The following is a 16,198-nucleotide window of genomic DNA, read 5'->3' as shown; positions in this document are numbered from 1 at the left end:
TCAGGCAAAGTTCGCCCCTGGCATTCTGGTAAATGCAGTCTCTTGTAGCTCACTCCGATATTTTTGAGTATTTCGCCAAGGTTGACGAGCTCGTGGATGAAGCACCTACGCGCCATTGAGAGGTACCGGACCTGATTGAATGTTTGGCAACCTACTCAGCAAACCCCAAAATAAAGACTGTATTCTCTACTGATGACGGTTAATAAACCAGAAACACGTGTCTAGAGATCAGCACTATCTGCGCCAACCTTGGCAAAATACTCGAAAATATCTGAGCGAGCTACAAGAGACTGCATGTACCAGAATGCCAGAGGCGAACATTGCCTGAGAGGTCAGCGGTGTGCTCCCACATCCTGTTGTCTATTTAAAGTACTCCCGTGAGTCATTGAGCTGACGAGCTCGTTGATGAAGCACCTGCGCGCCAGTGAGAGGTACCGGACCCGATTGAATGTTTGGCAACCTACTCAGCAAACCCCAAAATAAAGACTGTATTCTCTACTGATGACGGTTAATAAACCAGAAGCACGTGTCTAGAGATCAGCACTATCTGCCCCAACCTTGGCTAAATACTCAAAAATATCGGAGCGAGCTACAAGAGACTGCATTTACAAGAATACCAGGGGCGAACCTTGCCTGAGAGGTCAGCGGTGTGCTCCCACATCCTGTTGTCTATTTAAAGTACTCCTGTGAGTCATTGAGCTGACGAGCTCGTGGATGAAGCACCTGCGCGCCATTGAGATGTACCGGACCTGATTGAATGTTTGGCAACCTACTCAGCGAACCCCAAAATAAAGACTGTATTCTCTACTGATGACGGTTAATAAACCAGAAACACGTGTCTAGAGATCATCACTATCTTCGCCAACTTTGGCGAAATACTCAAAAATATCTGAGCGAGCTACAAGAGACTATATTTACCAGAATGCCAGGGGTGAACCTTGCCTGAGAGGTCAGCGGTGTGCTCCCACATCCTGTTGTCACCATCATTTAATGATTGTTAATGGAATCCCTTTCTGCACATAAACAATCATTAAAGGTATTTTGCTCTTTCTATGTGTGCTGCATTTTGCAGCCCACATAGAAAAAGCAATAACAAGGAGAAGAAAAGTAGTTCTCCTCATTGCACCATTTTAACATCTGCTACTGCATGGTGCTAGTTTTTGGCGCTGCCTCAGATTCCCACCTCCTTTAAATTCTGGGGCAGCGTTAAAAAGCAATGGGTGTTGCGATGGAACACCCACAGCAACACTCATTGCAAGTCCTTTTTACGCAGATACCTGCATAAAAGGGTACCATATTACGGGGTGTGGCTACGCTGGCAATGGAGGCAGACATGCTCGTGTAGAGCTCCGTTGGTGGCTCTCCATGCTGGCCTGAAATATCCGTGCACATTGATCCGCCGGGGCTGAGTTCTGCCCCAGCAGCTGTGGAATTTGCCCTGTGGTCCCGCTGTGAGTTTTGGGGAGATCGGGCTGACTTCTCCGCACCTGGGCCCGGCGAGCGACTGCTGGGCTGGCACAGATGCTCAAGCGGGCTCGGGGACTGGCCCCGCCCACCAGGCCTCAAACTGTGGCGCACTTCACACTGACTGCCCTCGGCTCGCTCGCGATGGCCGCTCTCTGCCTACAGGGACCGCATTGCCTGGGAGACCACCATCCGATGCCTGATAACCTGGAGCAGATATTCTAGCGCTGCCGTCAGTCTGATGCCCGGAGACGAAACCGTGACTAAGGCGAGGATCCGCAATATGGCCTGACCGAGTGCCCGTCATCGGAGCCGCACTGGCATTGAGCAGACGTCGGCGGCTGACACTTTGAGCATACCTGGACCCCTGCGGTGAATGCCTACACCGGATGCCCATATCTGGGCTGTAATCCTCATGCACCTGCGGTACCGGCAGACCTCTGCTGTCCTGTGGGGTTTCCTGTGAGGCCTGGTGAAATAGCCCCTGCCCGCTGAAGTTGAAGTACGTGGCGCAGCAGCCTCGCGCGACCGCAATTGAACTGGGCTGAGGACGCAGCGACCTGCGGCAACCACGAGATTTAAAAGGAGGTCAGAATTGCAGCCTTGCCCTGCGACCAGAGGTTTGAGGTCCCAATAGGAGGGCACGTTCTGGACCGCTCACTCATGACTTGGCCCCCGATGTGCTGCCCCAGTACTGGTTCCAGTGTGTCACTGTTGTGTCTTGCCGTTGACTGAGTCTGCTAGAAGGCTACACACAATTGGCATAAGGGGGTGAAAACATGGACATACAGGAGACAATATTGTGCACGCAAATACTGAAGGCGATCCCCTGGATACGGAAAAAGAGCCCAATTGTGATGCTACGGCCCGACTGGATGTTTCTTTGATGTGTGCCAGTTCCATCATATGGACACCCCCAGATCGATGTCGCGGGGCAGGCGTATTAAAACAAGTGTGACTACACCGGCTCCAACCCCACAAACCAGGGCTAAGGTAGGCAAAATGGCAGATACATGATCTCCGGCCATCATGACCAGCAAGCTAGATGCGGTCCTGGCAGCAGTGGAAAAACTGGGAGAGACCTTGAACAACACCCGAACTGCTGGAAAGAGAATTTATAAGGCAGTCATTGACCTAACGCTTCTCCATGCAGACCATCGCAAATTGGCAGACTGCACTAATGCGCTTGAAACCACGACAGCGGAAATGACTCCACGGGTGGCAGCAGAGGGCAAGCATATACAACACCTCCTCAACAGAGTGGACTTTCTTGAGGACAGGGAGAAGATGCGGAAGGTCGGGCCCGACGCAACAGCATAAGAGTGGTAGGTCTGCCGGAGGGAACACAGGGTAGAAATCCTGTCGTCTACGTAGAAACATGGCTGTGTGCCCTCTTGCCAGAGGAGGCCCTCTCCCCACATTTTGTGGTAGAAAGAGCACATTGGGTACCAGCCAGACCCCTGCCATCGGGGTCCAATCCCAGACCACTCTTTATTCCTCTGTTGAATTGTAAAGACAGGGACACAATTTTGCAGGAAACCAGGAAACTACATGAGATTCAAGTGGGCAATCAAAAGTGTTTGATTGGTTCAGATGCTCCGTCCATCACCACACCGCTTTGTTCGCCATAAGTTGGCAGGGTATGCTCAGACGTGAGTCCCTTGCTCACTTTGCCACTGGATTCAAGCAAGCCTGGCTGAAGACGGCTGTAATGCCAGAAACCGGTCCTAGGAAGCTTGTTTCCAGTCCAGGGAAGGCATGGCTTGGCAGTTTGGGCTGGACTGTTCTCATGAGGCACAGGGTCAGACTGATTTGCATATGGCCATGTCTAAACTGGGGTGGGAGAGTGGGCTAAAGAACGGTGATGGATTAAACCCAGATCTGTTGACTGGGTGTGAGTGTTTGATTGGTTCAGATGCTCCGTCCATCACCACCCCCTTTTGTACCGCTTTGTTCGCCATAAGTTGGCAGGGTATGCTCAGACCTGAGTCCCTTGCTCACTTTGCCACTGGATTCAAGCAAGCCTGGCTGAAGCCAGCTGTAATGCCAGAAACCGGTCCTAGGAAGCTTGTTTCCAGTCCAGGGAAGGCATGGCTTGGCAGTTCGGGCTGGACTGTTCTCATGAGGCACAGGGTCAGACTGATTTGCATATGGCCATGTCTAAACTGGGGTGGCAGAGTGGGCTAAAGAACGGTGATGGATTAAACCCAGATCTGTTGACTGGGTGTGAGTGTTTGATTGGTTCAGATGCTCCGTCCAACACCACCCCCTTTTGTACCGCTTTGTTCGCCATAAGTTGGCAGGGTATGCTCAGACATGAGTCCCTTGCTCACTTTGCCACTGGATTCAAGCAAGCCTGGCTGAAGACGGCTGTAATGCCAGAAACCGGTCCTAGGAAGCTTGTTTCCGGTCCAGGAAAGGCATGGCTTGGCAGTTCGGGTGGGACTGTTCCCATGAGGCACAGGGTCAGACTGATTTGCATATGGCCATGTCCGAACTGGGGTGGCAGAGTGGGCTAAAGAACGGTGATGGATTAAACCAAGATCTGTTGACTGGGTGTGAGTGTTTGATTGGTTCAGATGCTCCGTCCATTACCAGCCCCTTTTGTACCGCTTTATTCATGTGCACGGGCAACTGTATTCACATGCGTTCCCGACATGCCTTACAGTATACGCATGTCTATTATATTCATACACAGTGAACGCAATGCGAATATTGATCATTCACGGCATTAGGCACGTCCTTCTGCACAGATGGTTAGACATCTGTCAGGTGTGCACTTCGCAACACTTTAAGTTCCAGCACAGCTTATGCCTGATGCTAGAAGGGACTTCCAAGTATGCATCAGTCCTTTGTGAATCGCAAGTACTGTACATGTACACACTTATGTTTCCCAGGACAATGCTTTTTGAAAAGCATAAATGATTATCAATTCTTCTCGGTTTTACGCTTCTGCTGTGCTTTCCATACTGTTTCCGCCCCTCTAATTAATTGCTGATTACTACAGCACACTCATTTACAAAGAAAGTCCCTTGGTGCCGAGTGGAAGAGGAAATCAGAGAAGAAACCGAAAGCTGTCAAAGATAGCCTATCTGTTAAGCAATTTTCGAAAATTATGTTGAATAGATGCAGATATAATAGAGAAAGGAAGGAGGTGGGTTACAAAACGTTGGGCGAAGAAGAGAAATGAGCAGTCACCTTTACACACCTATTAAACACTGTCTCCCTAATCACCAAGAGCATAGAGTGGTGGTGCAGAGTTTAGTCTTTCAGAATCTGGGATCAGAGGTCAAAAAGGGAACGGTTGACAACAGACACTGGGCTGCAGATGGTTTTATTCAGAATAAGATGCAAAAGGGTGCTTGAAAGGGTTCAAAGGCCCACATTTACAAGGCACCCGGGTAACATGAGCTGCAGTGCACCGTCTTGATGCCGTCGGGATCCTACCAACAGTGTCACAGCCAAGGTGTAACCTACAGCTGCCTGGGGCAAGACAGGATCTAGCAAAGAATCCGCGGAATAAAACATGCTGAAGAGACCACAGCACTGCAGGGGTCCACATCAAGTTTCACTTCAGAACTTTGATCCATCTTCATTAGCAGAGGGCAAGCTCCAAGATCGAGAGGCCAGGAGGCGACAACCTGTTTGTTAATATTTCCCTTGAGCACATTTCCTTCTATCCAATTCCACATTCCCACCATACACTGCTGAGACGTCTCTATCACCAATCATACAAAAAGAGCATTTTTTTGGCATATGGGTAGAAACTTTGGAATGACTTCCCTTTGTACCTCAGAATTGCTCCTCTACTAGTTAAATTCAGAATAGGTCTCTAACCCCACCTTTTTACTATCTTCTTATCATCCTGGATGCAGGGCTTTAAGTGGGGCGGTGCTGTAGAGAGCTGAGCCCCCCCAGTTTTTTTGGGCGGGCCTCAAAAGGGGCTCTATTTTCGGGCATCAAATGTCAAAGGTAGGGTGAGCAGACGTCCTGGTTTTTGTTTGGTGTTACTAGTGTGGGCAACATGTCTTGATAGTGAAATACTGCCAATTTCGTTTTTCACTATTGAAAGGCTGTCTTGCCCATAGGAAAACATGGGGAATGCTGTGTGACATAATCCAAATCAGTTTTACCAAAGTCTGTCTGTAAATATCAATAAACGATGTGCCCCGGATTATGAGAAAGAACTTATAGCCAGCTTCAGTGTGCTAGATGCAAGCAACTTGCCTTCTGGTGATGAATGCATTCTTTATGGTGAAACAGAGATCCAGAAACTGTGTTCAGAGTTTCAGCTGCCAGCAAGAGATACTATCCCAGCTTTTAGACTTTTCAAAGATTTCGGTGGAAAGAAAACACATGAAGCATTAAAAAAGTTAGTAGTTCGCATGGAAACCCTGCCAGCAAGTAATGCGGATTGCGAGAGAGGTTTCAGCGCAATGAAATTAATTGCTAGTCCAACAAGGGCCTCTCTTCTTGTAGAGACCATTTCTTCATGCTTATGGGTAAAACTCAACTGTCCTCCATTTGAAACATTTGACGCAAAGCTGTATGTAAAGAGTTGGCTGGCAAAAGGTAGAAGGTCTGCTGAAGAGAATTGTTGTGAGAAACCTCAGCAAAATAGGCACAGTGAATATCTTCAAGGGTTTTGAGAAATCCTGCAATAGATTTCTAAGTAATGTAAAACATTTTTACATGTTTTTTTTAAAGTGTTTGGTATTTTATGGCTTAATAAATATACTTGTTTGCCTATTTTATTAGCCTTTGCTGAATGCGACTTCATGATTTTCTTAAGCACACAATGCTAGTTATCTTGATTTAGACCACGCGCCTACTCTGATAGGCCACACCCCTTTAAGAAATTTGCCACGCCCCTTTTAGATCACCCCCCAGTTTTTTTCTCCCACTTAAAGCCCTGCCTGGATGGTTTGTCTTCCTACCTGTTGGGACGGCATTGTTTCCTGCATGATGAACAGGCACATACTCCTATCCTATGTGCCTCACTGCATGTGAATTTGGTATCCTTACTTTCATTCTGGCCCTGGTGCAACAGCTAATCTAGCGTATTAGCAGAAACCCAGGCCTGTCCCTGACAATTAGTGAGCCACGACCTCTCGTGTGACCTGGAGGGGTGTACCAAGCGTGTCCTTATAGTGGACAGAGGACTACTGCCTGTGTTTGGAGTGTAGCACATAAAGTGGTGGTGGGAGCCTACCATGTATTGTGATTTATAGTATGACCAGTAAGACTCCCAGCCAGGGAACAGTCTTTTTTGCCATCATCTCCCCCACTTCCTCCTTCCCCATGAATTCCCTCACTTCCACTTGCCAACAACGCACCTCATCTCGCTATAGCCACTTCTGACAAACGTTTCATTTTTTTTATAGGGCTACCCGTAGTTTACTCACACTCAGTTCTGTCATCTACATGGTACATGTTCTTTGTAGCAGGCACATTAAACCTCTGCGCTGAGTGGGTGACAGAAGTGCATGGTGAGCGATGCAACAGTGTGACAGAAGGGTGAGAGGAGTGGCTGCAGTGTGAGTGAATTTGGGTGCAATGTAAGTACAGAGTGGGACAAATGAATGGATTGTATAGTGATGGGCTTGTCTGAGTGAGGTTGCAGAGTGAGCAGTGAGGAGGACAGGTGAGTGAAGGGTTACATGAGTGCATGGTGATCAGTGTGAGTACATTGTGAACGCTGTGAGTGCAGGGTGAGCGTGAAAGTGAAGGGCGAGGATGATGAGTGAGTTTTCTGAATGCAGGTTGCATTCCCAGACATTTGAAGTAGCTCAGCATTTTATTGAGGGCTGGAGTAGGGTTTCAGATGTATGTTAAACTATTGCTATTATGGCATTTTTCAGGGTCAGGGATCGGGGGAGGAAATTAATATTGTGCTCATCCTGTAACAAATTTCTAGTCTTGTGATTAGGGTTGCCAGATCATTATATTGATGTCCCAGATGGTACAAAAATAAGAAGTCACCTAAAGCCTATTTTCAGCACTTATCTGTGCATATTTGGAACAGCAAGCATAAATAGAAAGCCTTTTTAATTGTGTTCTAGGACTTCCTGAATGATCCATGACTGATAATTAAAGGGAACAAAGACAGAAAAGTCACATTACAAATGAACACATACTATTTTATTTATAAACCGATTTAGTGAAAAGACAAGCGCTTTCAGGCTCTTTAAACAACAAATGGTCTGCATTTTTCTTTTGGTAACCTTACTTTATATTTCTTTTCATGTAATGCATTCTCACACTACGGCAGTAATTATAAAATACAAATGTAAGGAATAGGCGGAGTGGTGGCCCAAGTGGTACTGGAACCAGAAAAAAACAAAGCCTCAATAACCAGTTTACAAAGGTTTGTAAATATGCAAATGGTCTTTAAAGACCTGTGAAAAACGTGGGCGTGCCGGAGATAAGACCCCAGACACTGCCCAGCCGAGCCCACAGCAGCACCCCGGGCTGAAAACAGGACTGGGGGAGGGGCTGAAGCCCTTTAAACCTTATGGGCGATGCACGCCTGGATGGAGGATGAAGGCAGCGTACCAAGACAGTCGAAATGCATTGTCTTCATTACTAAAATTGGATTCTCAAGATCCAGACACTAAAACGAGAAGGATGGAGACAGGGTGCCCTTTATAAATTCCATAAAGATTTTATAAGCAAGGGGCTGCTGATTAATTCTTCCTTAGCACTGTACATTGGTTAATGTAAGGGGTTACGGGTCAGATTGCAGTTTCTGTTGTGCAAGGTGAGGACGTTTCTAGGTCAGGCCTGCCCTTAAGTCCACTGTGAATACGGCTTTAACAAGGCTGATGACAGCCAGGAGCAGGAAACTGACAATTTATTGTGACCATGTGGTGTGTGCCTCTGCTTGGAGACAGCCCCAGTACTACTTGCTTTGAGAAGCATTATTTTACACAAAAGCTCTGTTTGGAAAGCAGCCTGAAAAGTACAATTGAGAAGAGACCCAAAGCCAAACTAGTTCCGAAACTTGAGACTCTGAATTCACATCCCCTGTATAGAAAATGTGTATAAAATGGGGACGCACACGCGGCCATTAACGGTGGGATAGGTGGCAGAGATGGACAGATGCATCATTGCAGAAAATGAGATCTACAAACAGCGGGGCTGCCCAAAGAAATGGGATTGGAAATATGGAGGGTGGAATGCATTCAAGGAGGAGATCTGTACCTCTCAGACAGAAGATATGGCGATGAGGAGAAACCGAAACAGTGACCTGCCAGACCTCTAGCTATGTGTAATCTATGTATATTGAAATGCATTTAAGGGGAGGTCTGTACCTCTCCACCAGAGGATACGGTGAGGAGGAAAATTAAAACAGTGACCTCTGCCAGATCTTAAATTATCTGTAATTTATGAATGTTGCAATGCACTTAAGGGGAGATCCGTACCTCTCCATCAGAGGGCACGGCGATGGAAGGAAGTCGTAACAGTGACCTTCCAATCTTTAAATAACTGTAGTCTATGTATACTGAGGTATTATGGCGCATACAAATAGGACTGTTATGTGATTTTGTAATGATGATTCTGTGCTTAATTCTAAAAAAAAAGAAACAAAAAATAAAAAATGGGGGTGCAAACCACCTCAAGTTGTTCCAGGTCCAAGTTCTTCTTCCCCAAGGCAGAAATGCCCCACAGAGTACTCACAGAGCTGCTGTATAATCAGGGCTAGCGTTTGCCTGACAGCCTGTCTTCTAGAGGGTAGGGGTTATCACCTGATGTCTACACTTTCTTCTGGAAGGATTGAGGGTCTACCTAGTGCATAGATAGTGCATTCAAACCTGCATGTCAGCTGAGAAAGGAACGCAGAGAATGTCAACGAGGAGAAACCTAGTGAGTTCCCTCTGTGTGAAATACACACAGAAATAGGATGAATTGGTTTCTTTAGCATGAGCACACGGGTGGAATCAGAAAGGAAATTATGAGTTTAAAGGTCTGAGCTGGACAGAGGTCTTCTGGTGATGCTAACTTAAGTTTATTGATGTTAAAACCAACCTCAGAACAAGGGAAGAAGTAGCCAATTATGGAGAGAGATTGTGTCAGAATGTGTCCCCAAATCGTTCTTACTTTGTTCTAAGCAAAGATGGACATATCATTTTGTGAAGAGGTTATAGAAGTGACCAGTGTGGTAAGACCTGAAAGTTGTTGAATATTGATACATGTTTTTTTGCTTATTTTCTTGATTACAAATGTGACCGGGAAGCAATCCCATCAAACAGATGTGTGTTCCAGTTGGTTGTTTTTGAGAACTGACCTTTATTTGTTGTGGATATGGAGATCCCAGTTTTTCTACTACCTCATATCTTCTGCTTTTACCTAAGATTTCACATGACAAGTTCCAGAGAAAAACTGGGCTGGGGCAACTACATATTGTTATCTGCCTCAGGTTGATTAACAAAGGTTTTGTAGGATGCTCATGGCTAGTGAGCCAGAGCAAAGTGATGGGAAAGAACACGAAGGCCGGAGTGACTTGTACCAATTCTTCAGCTGAATTCCGTTTTTGCAGATCCAGAGGCTATAGCATGTCCTAAGATACTGTTAGCGATGAAGTAATATCTAAGCTGAGCATTTAGCAATAAATAGGGACTCCACAGTTGACCAAAGATTTCAATGTTGAATGATTTTATGATTTTTTAAGGCGGGGTCAGTGTGATGATGAGTAGGGTTCCGTGCCCAAGTCTGGCCCTGTTGAACTTGCATTAAGCATGGCTTTGAAGTGCCTCCTGCACCCAACGGGCAAACAACTGCTCAAAATGGCTGCCATGAGGACCTCCAGTGGGAGAGAGTGTAGCCTTGACCAGGAGCAAGAGCAACAATAGCCCAGGCTCATATCTGCAAGAAAAAGGTAGGAAAGAAGCTAACAAAAAAGAAAACAGACTGACAAAACTGCTGAACCAAATAAAGTAAGAAAATAAAGCAATCTTTAAAATGGTGGCCAGAAGCAACAAATAAAAGCAAGGATGACCGTAGTGTAAAAAAGATGGAATCGAATGGACTGTAACAGGGTATACAGGGAAATAACGTGAACTGAAATTATAAACTGTTGAAGCTTTCCCTACTTTTGAACCTGTCCCTTTTGGCAGGGTCACCCCAGATTTAACCTTCCCTTCCTTTGCTGAACCTGTTTTTGTTGGCTTTTAGGACTATGTGCACTTTACTCTGCTAACCAGTGAGTGGTAAAGTGCTCTCCATTGAAAACATGACAACATTCGCCTACAACTGATCGGTACATTTAATTTATTTGGAACTCCTTAATATATGGTACTACATGTACACAGGGCCTGTAAATTAAATGATACTAGTGGGCTCCAGCACTCATTGTGGCACCCACAAAGGTAGCTTGTATGACATGCCTCAGGCCTGTGACTGCAGCCGCCTGTAGAGCGGTTTGAAACTGCCATTTCGATCTTGCAAAATCAACTTTTTCTGCACTGCAGTCGTCAAACAATACAACAACAAAGTACGCTAGCAAAGTGTCACCGACAAAAACACTCACACAGCGTTTACAACAAAGACACTCGCTAAAGTGTCAACAACCAAGAACTCTGGGAGCGACCCACAAAATACTTAACTCAAAGATCGATGGCGTCCTCAGGAAGGCCCGTCAATCGTCTCGCTATACCAAGGTCTACGCCAGGCGCCAAAACAGGTCTACAGTCAGGGTAGCAGTCCGTCGCAGCCGTTAGGAGGCGGGAATCTTCGCGGGAAAAGTCTTCGGGCCACTTATTTCGACAACAGGATCGATGAAGCGGGGTGCACCTTCCCTCGGAGATTTCACACGAAGTTCCTCACGATCGTCAGGCTTGGACCGGTACCACTGATGCAGCCCCACGTTGGGCGCCAACTGAAGAACTGGGTTCTTTGGACCCAGCGGTGCCAGGGCACAACACCTGAAACCTTCGTGGGTAACCTGCTCCGGCGTACAAATCACAGAGACACGGGACACTTCCTTCGGCGTCAAAGAGTCAAGGTTTATTTACTGCAGGGAACACAGAAGTCACAAGAAGTACATCGAGTGTAGTTCGGGGAGACTGCTTCAAATTGTATTTGTGGATCGCTCCTTTTATACAGTTTCTACCCATAGGATAACATGATACACAATAGTTTACAACCTGGTTCCCACAAGTCGCTCTCAGAGGGGTCGCTTAGATCACTTTGAAACACACAAGATCCGGAACATAAGTGCGGAAACATTTGGCGGTTCCCAACTGTAAAAACCCATCTTCCCACCATTAGTAAATTCCAATCAGCAGTAAAGTAGATCGAAACAGGAACGAAGACAGGTGCAGAGGAAGACGGGGACAGTGGGGAGATCGGAAAGGGTGTAAAAGGGAAGTGTCGAGAAGCACGAGATACAGGCATCAAAGGGACGTGCCTAATGAGATGCACAACTGAGACAATAAGCCCGTGCGGCAAGATGAGCCTCGAGCGGCGCCATCTGCCTTACAGTAGCATCCCCCTCGTCATAAAGACACTTTCAAAGAACATGTGTCTTCCGCAAATATCTTGGGAGTCCCAGGGTCGCGAAGCGGACAGCGTCCGTTCGCTGGCTACTTGAGGGCAAGAGACAAAATGGATGCCGTATCTAAGATGGAACCCGTGGGTACAGATGACAAACCCACATAACAAACGAACGGTTTAAGTTAGCACAGCGAAACTGCGCACACTTGCTAAACTCGTCATTTGCGGTTCATAGATACTAGACTCGACCATATTCGTGTGAGTCGAAAACACCACTTACAATTGTCACGGAACCTCACAGCGCCCTCCTGAAGAAACCCACAGCTGACCCCACCGAACTCAAAAACTACCGCCCCATCTCGCTCCTTCCATTCCCGGCCAAAGTCATCGAGAAAGCGGTCAACAACCAGCTCGCCGCCTTCCTCGAAACAAACAAATCCCTCGACTCCTCACAATCCGGCTTCCGAGCCAAGCACAGCACTGAAACCGCCCTTATCGCAGCAACAGACGACATTCGAACTCTCCTGGACAATGGAGACACAGTCGCCCTCATCCTCCTTGACCTCTCCGCAGCCTTCGACACAGTCTGCCATAGCACCCTTCTACAGCGCCTCAGAAACATCAGAATACAAGGAAAAGCACTGGAATGGATCACCTCGTTCCTCACCGGAAGAACCCAGAGAGTCCGCCTCCCACCATTCATCTCAGAGGCCACTGAAGTCATCTGTGGCGTACCCCAAGGGTCCTCACTCAGCCCCACCCTTTTCAACGTATACATGAGCCCCCTCGCGGCCATCGCACGCCAACACAACCTCAACATCATCTCCTACGCGGATGACACTCAACTGATCCTATCACTCACCAATGACCCTAGCACCGCCAAAACTAACCTTCACGAAGGAATGAAGGAAGTAGCCGAATGGATGAAACACAGCCGTCTGAAACTGAACTCAGATAAAACAGAAGTCCTTATCTTAGGTACCTCCCCCTCTGCCTGGGACGACTCTTGGTGGCCGGAAGCCCTTGGAAAAGCACCCATCCCGACGGACCACGCACGGAACCTGGGCGTCATCCTGGATTCCTCACTTTCAATGAACAAACAAGTCAACGCCGTCTCTTCATCCTGCTTCAACATTCTTCGCATGCTCAAAAAAACATTTCGTTGGATCCCCACCGAAACTAGGAAAACGGTCACCCACGCTCTGGTCACGAGCCGACTGGACTACGGAAACACCCTCTACGCCGGTACTACCGCTAAACTCCAGAAAAAACTCCAACGCATCCAGAACGCTTCAGCCAGACTCATATTAGACATCCCGCGTAAAGAACATATCTCTGGTCACCTGAAAAACCTCCACTGGCTCCCCGTCAATAAGAGGATCACTTTCCGGCTCCTAACCCACGCACACAAAGCACTCTACGAAATCGGACCCGAATGCCTCAACACACGACTGTCCTTCTACACCCCCTCCCGCCAGCTACGATCATCCAACCAAGCCCTTGCCACTGTACCTCGCATCAACAAAACCACCATGGGAGGTAGATCCTTCTCCTACCTAACAGCTAAAACCTGGAACTCACTTCCCACTTACCTTCGCCTTACTCAGAACCACCTAGCATTCAGAAAGCAACTTAAAACGTGGATATTTGACAAGTAATTCCCCACCCCTCTTCAAGCGCCTTGAGACCCTCTGGGTATGTAGCGCGCTATATACATTTTTTTGACTTGACTTGACTTGACTATTAACTTCAGGGAGGAGGGTGGAGGAGCAGACTACCCGTCTCAGAGGGCCAAAATGAGGGGTTCCCAAGGTCTAGCTTGTTTTTGGTGATAATTATCTCTGTTTTGTCAAAGTTTAGTTTTAAATGGTTTGCTGGTCATCCAAACCTGGATGAACAACATTGTTTCTTGGGAGAATTTCTTAGATTCAGGTGTGTTATCAATTGTGAAAATAATCTGCACATCATCTGCATAATTATATATTTAAACATTCATTTTTTTTAGAAAGTGCACCAGGGGGGTGGATATATAAGTTGAATTGGTGTCAAGAGAGGGAGGAACATTGAGGTACCCCACGGTTCTATTGGAGTTTTAGCTGAACTGAAAGGGGAAAGTCGGACTAACTGTGATCTATCCTTTAGAAAAGTAATCAATTTGATTGCAGAGTCCTGCAGTCCTGACACGGTTTACCAGGAGATTATGGTCAACTGTATGAAAGGAAGTCAATGTTTTTTCATGTGTGCTCAAGAATGCCTTGCTAGAGAGTCTAGGGAATAGGTTTTGTTGTTACGCACTGGTGAAGCACACTTTGCACAATCCACTTGAAGCACAGATGCCTCTGATACTTTCGACCCCATGTCCACTTTCTAATCCACTCTCTCTTACTGCAGCAACCTGTGGCAACGTGTCCTTTGTTTCTGCAAATTTTACAAATGACCTTGCTCCCTCTATAGTCTTTCCACTTGGCTTTGTGTCCCTTCTTACCACAGCTAAAGCAAAAAACTTAAAACTTATAAAGTCCAGATTTTGGTTGAAAGATGTAGATCACGGTTAGGGACATACATGTTCGTTTGTTAACCTTCACACAATGGACAAAGTGCTCTTAAAATGTGCATACACACAGCATCTGCTCTTGACACATCTTCATGGGGTGACACTTTTTGCCAACCATATAATTACAGACCAGAGGCCTGATTTAAAAAAGGTTTCTTTCTTTCTGTGTCTATGGCAAACTCATTGATCCATTAGGGGCAATGATTTTATCCATTTTATAAACCTGCAACAGAAACCATCACGTAAATCAAAGTATTTTAATCCAGGCAGGTATAACACACATATCTTATCATATTTCAAGTAAGCCATAGTACCGAGACTGTGTTACTCTCAATGGCTGAACATCTAAGAACTTTGGTAGATTCTAGTCAGACTGCGGCACTGATTCTTCTTGATCTCAGTGCCGCGTTCGACACGGTCTCCCACGCTGTTTTATTACAGCGCTTAGTTGAGGCAGGTGTCGACAACATGGCACTTGAATGGTTTCGATCTTTTCTATCTGGTCGTACTTTCAAGGTTGCCACACCACCTTTTGAATCTAAACCTTATTCGATTGCCCAGGGAGTTCCGCAGGGATCGGCTCTTAGCCCCACTTTATTCAACCTCTATGTGCAGCCGCTAGCTGCTGTCGCCAAGCGTGGGAACCTGACTATGGTATCCTACGCTGACGACACGCAGCTGGCGGTTGCAATAAGTGGGGCCTCCGATCTTGAGGCAGCTAAGTTCCATGAGGGGCTTATCTCAGTGACCTGTTGGATGACAGATAACTACCTTCAATTGAACGCCAAGAAAACCGAGGTGCTCATCGTTGGAAAACAGAGTCATCTCTGGGGCGACAATTGGTGGCCATCAGAGCTCGGTCCAATTCCCATTCCTGCTACTGAGGTTAAAAATCTAGGGGTCTGGCTTGATTCTAAACTTAGTTTTACCACCCATACTAAAAAAGTTGCCGCTACGTGTTTCGGGACCCTGCGTAAGCTCAGATCCATTTTTAAATTCTTTGATGCTCCTACCAGACAGCTTATTGTACAAGCTATGATTCTGTCTAAGTTGGATTACGCTAGTTCTCTTTTGCTTGGAGCTAATCAGGCTGAACTCTCTAGACTTCTACGCGTTCAGAACGCTGCCGCCAGGGCTCTGGTAGGCTTACCAAGATTTTGCTCGGCCAAAAAAACTATTCATAAGCTCCATTGGCTCCCTGTTGCTCAGAGAATTAAGTTTAAGTCTCATTGCCTCTCGTTTAAAATCTTGAAACACTCTTCCCCTCAGATTCTGGAGCATCTCATCTCTCCATATGTTCCAGCACGGTCTCTGAGGTCCTCGGGACTGCACCTGGCTACAGTTCCGCGCTTCAAGAGGTCTAGGATCGGCGGCCGCTCCTTTAGAGTGCTTTCTGCTAGGCTATAGAACTCCCTTCCTGCTCACATCCGTGCGATTGACGGACTCTTGGCGTTCAGGAAGGCCGTTAAAACTTTTCTTTTTCCTTTAGATCCCTAATGTTGTTGTGTTCATGTCCCTGCCTTTGCTTTTGTCCGGTTTTCTGTCCTGTTAGCGCCAGGACGCCCCTTTGCTGGGGCATCTGTGCGCTCTACAAATCCGGATAACATAACATAACATAACATAACAGAATTTGATTGACATGGTTAATACACAGAACGTGCTGCATTTATAGGAGGAAAACGTTTA

At 46.7% G+C, this 16,198-nt stretch overlaps 1 protein-coding gene across 5 annotated transcripts in view; it reads right to left on the bottom strand.

Moving 5' to 3' along the window:
* The window catches only part of PAM (peptidylglycine alpha-amidating monooxygenase), a 1,271,905-nt gene that overhangs the window by 137,451 nt on the left and 1,118,256 nt on the right, over positions 1–16,198 (bottom strand). The gene's annotated exons all lie outside the window — the stretch shown is intronic.

This window comes from Lissotriton vulgaris, chromosome 3_1 (genome assembly GCF_964263255.1).
Source record: "Lissotriton vulgaris chromosome 3_1, aLisVul1.2, whole genome shotgun sequence".
NCBI classification, from domain to species: domain Eukaryota; kingdom Metazoa; phylum Chordata; class Amphibia; order Caudata; family Salamandridae; genus Lissotriton; species Lissotriton vulgaris.
This window is presented reverse-complemented; position numbering and strand designations above follow the sequence as displayed.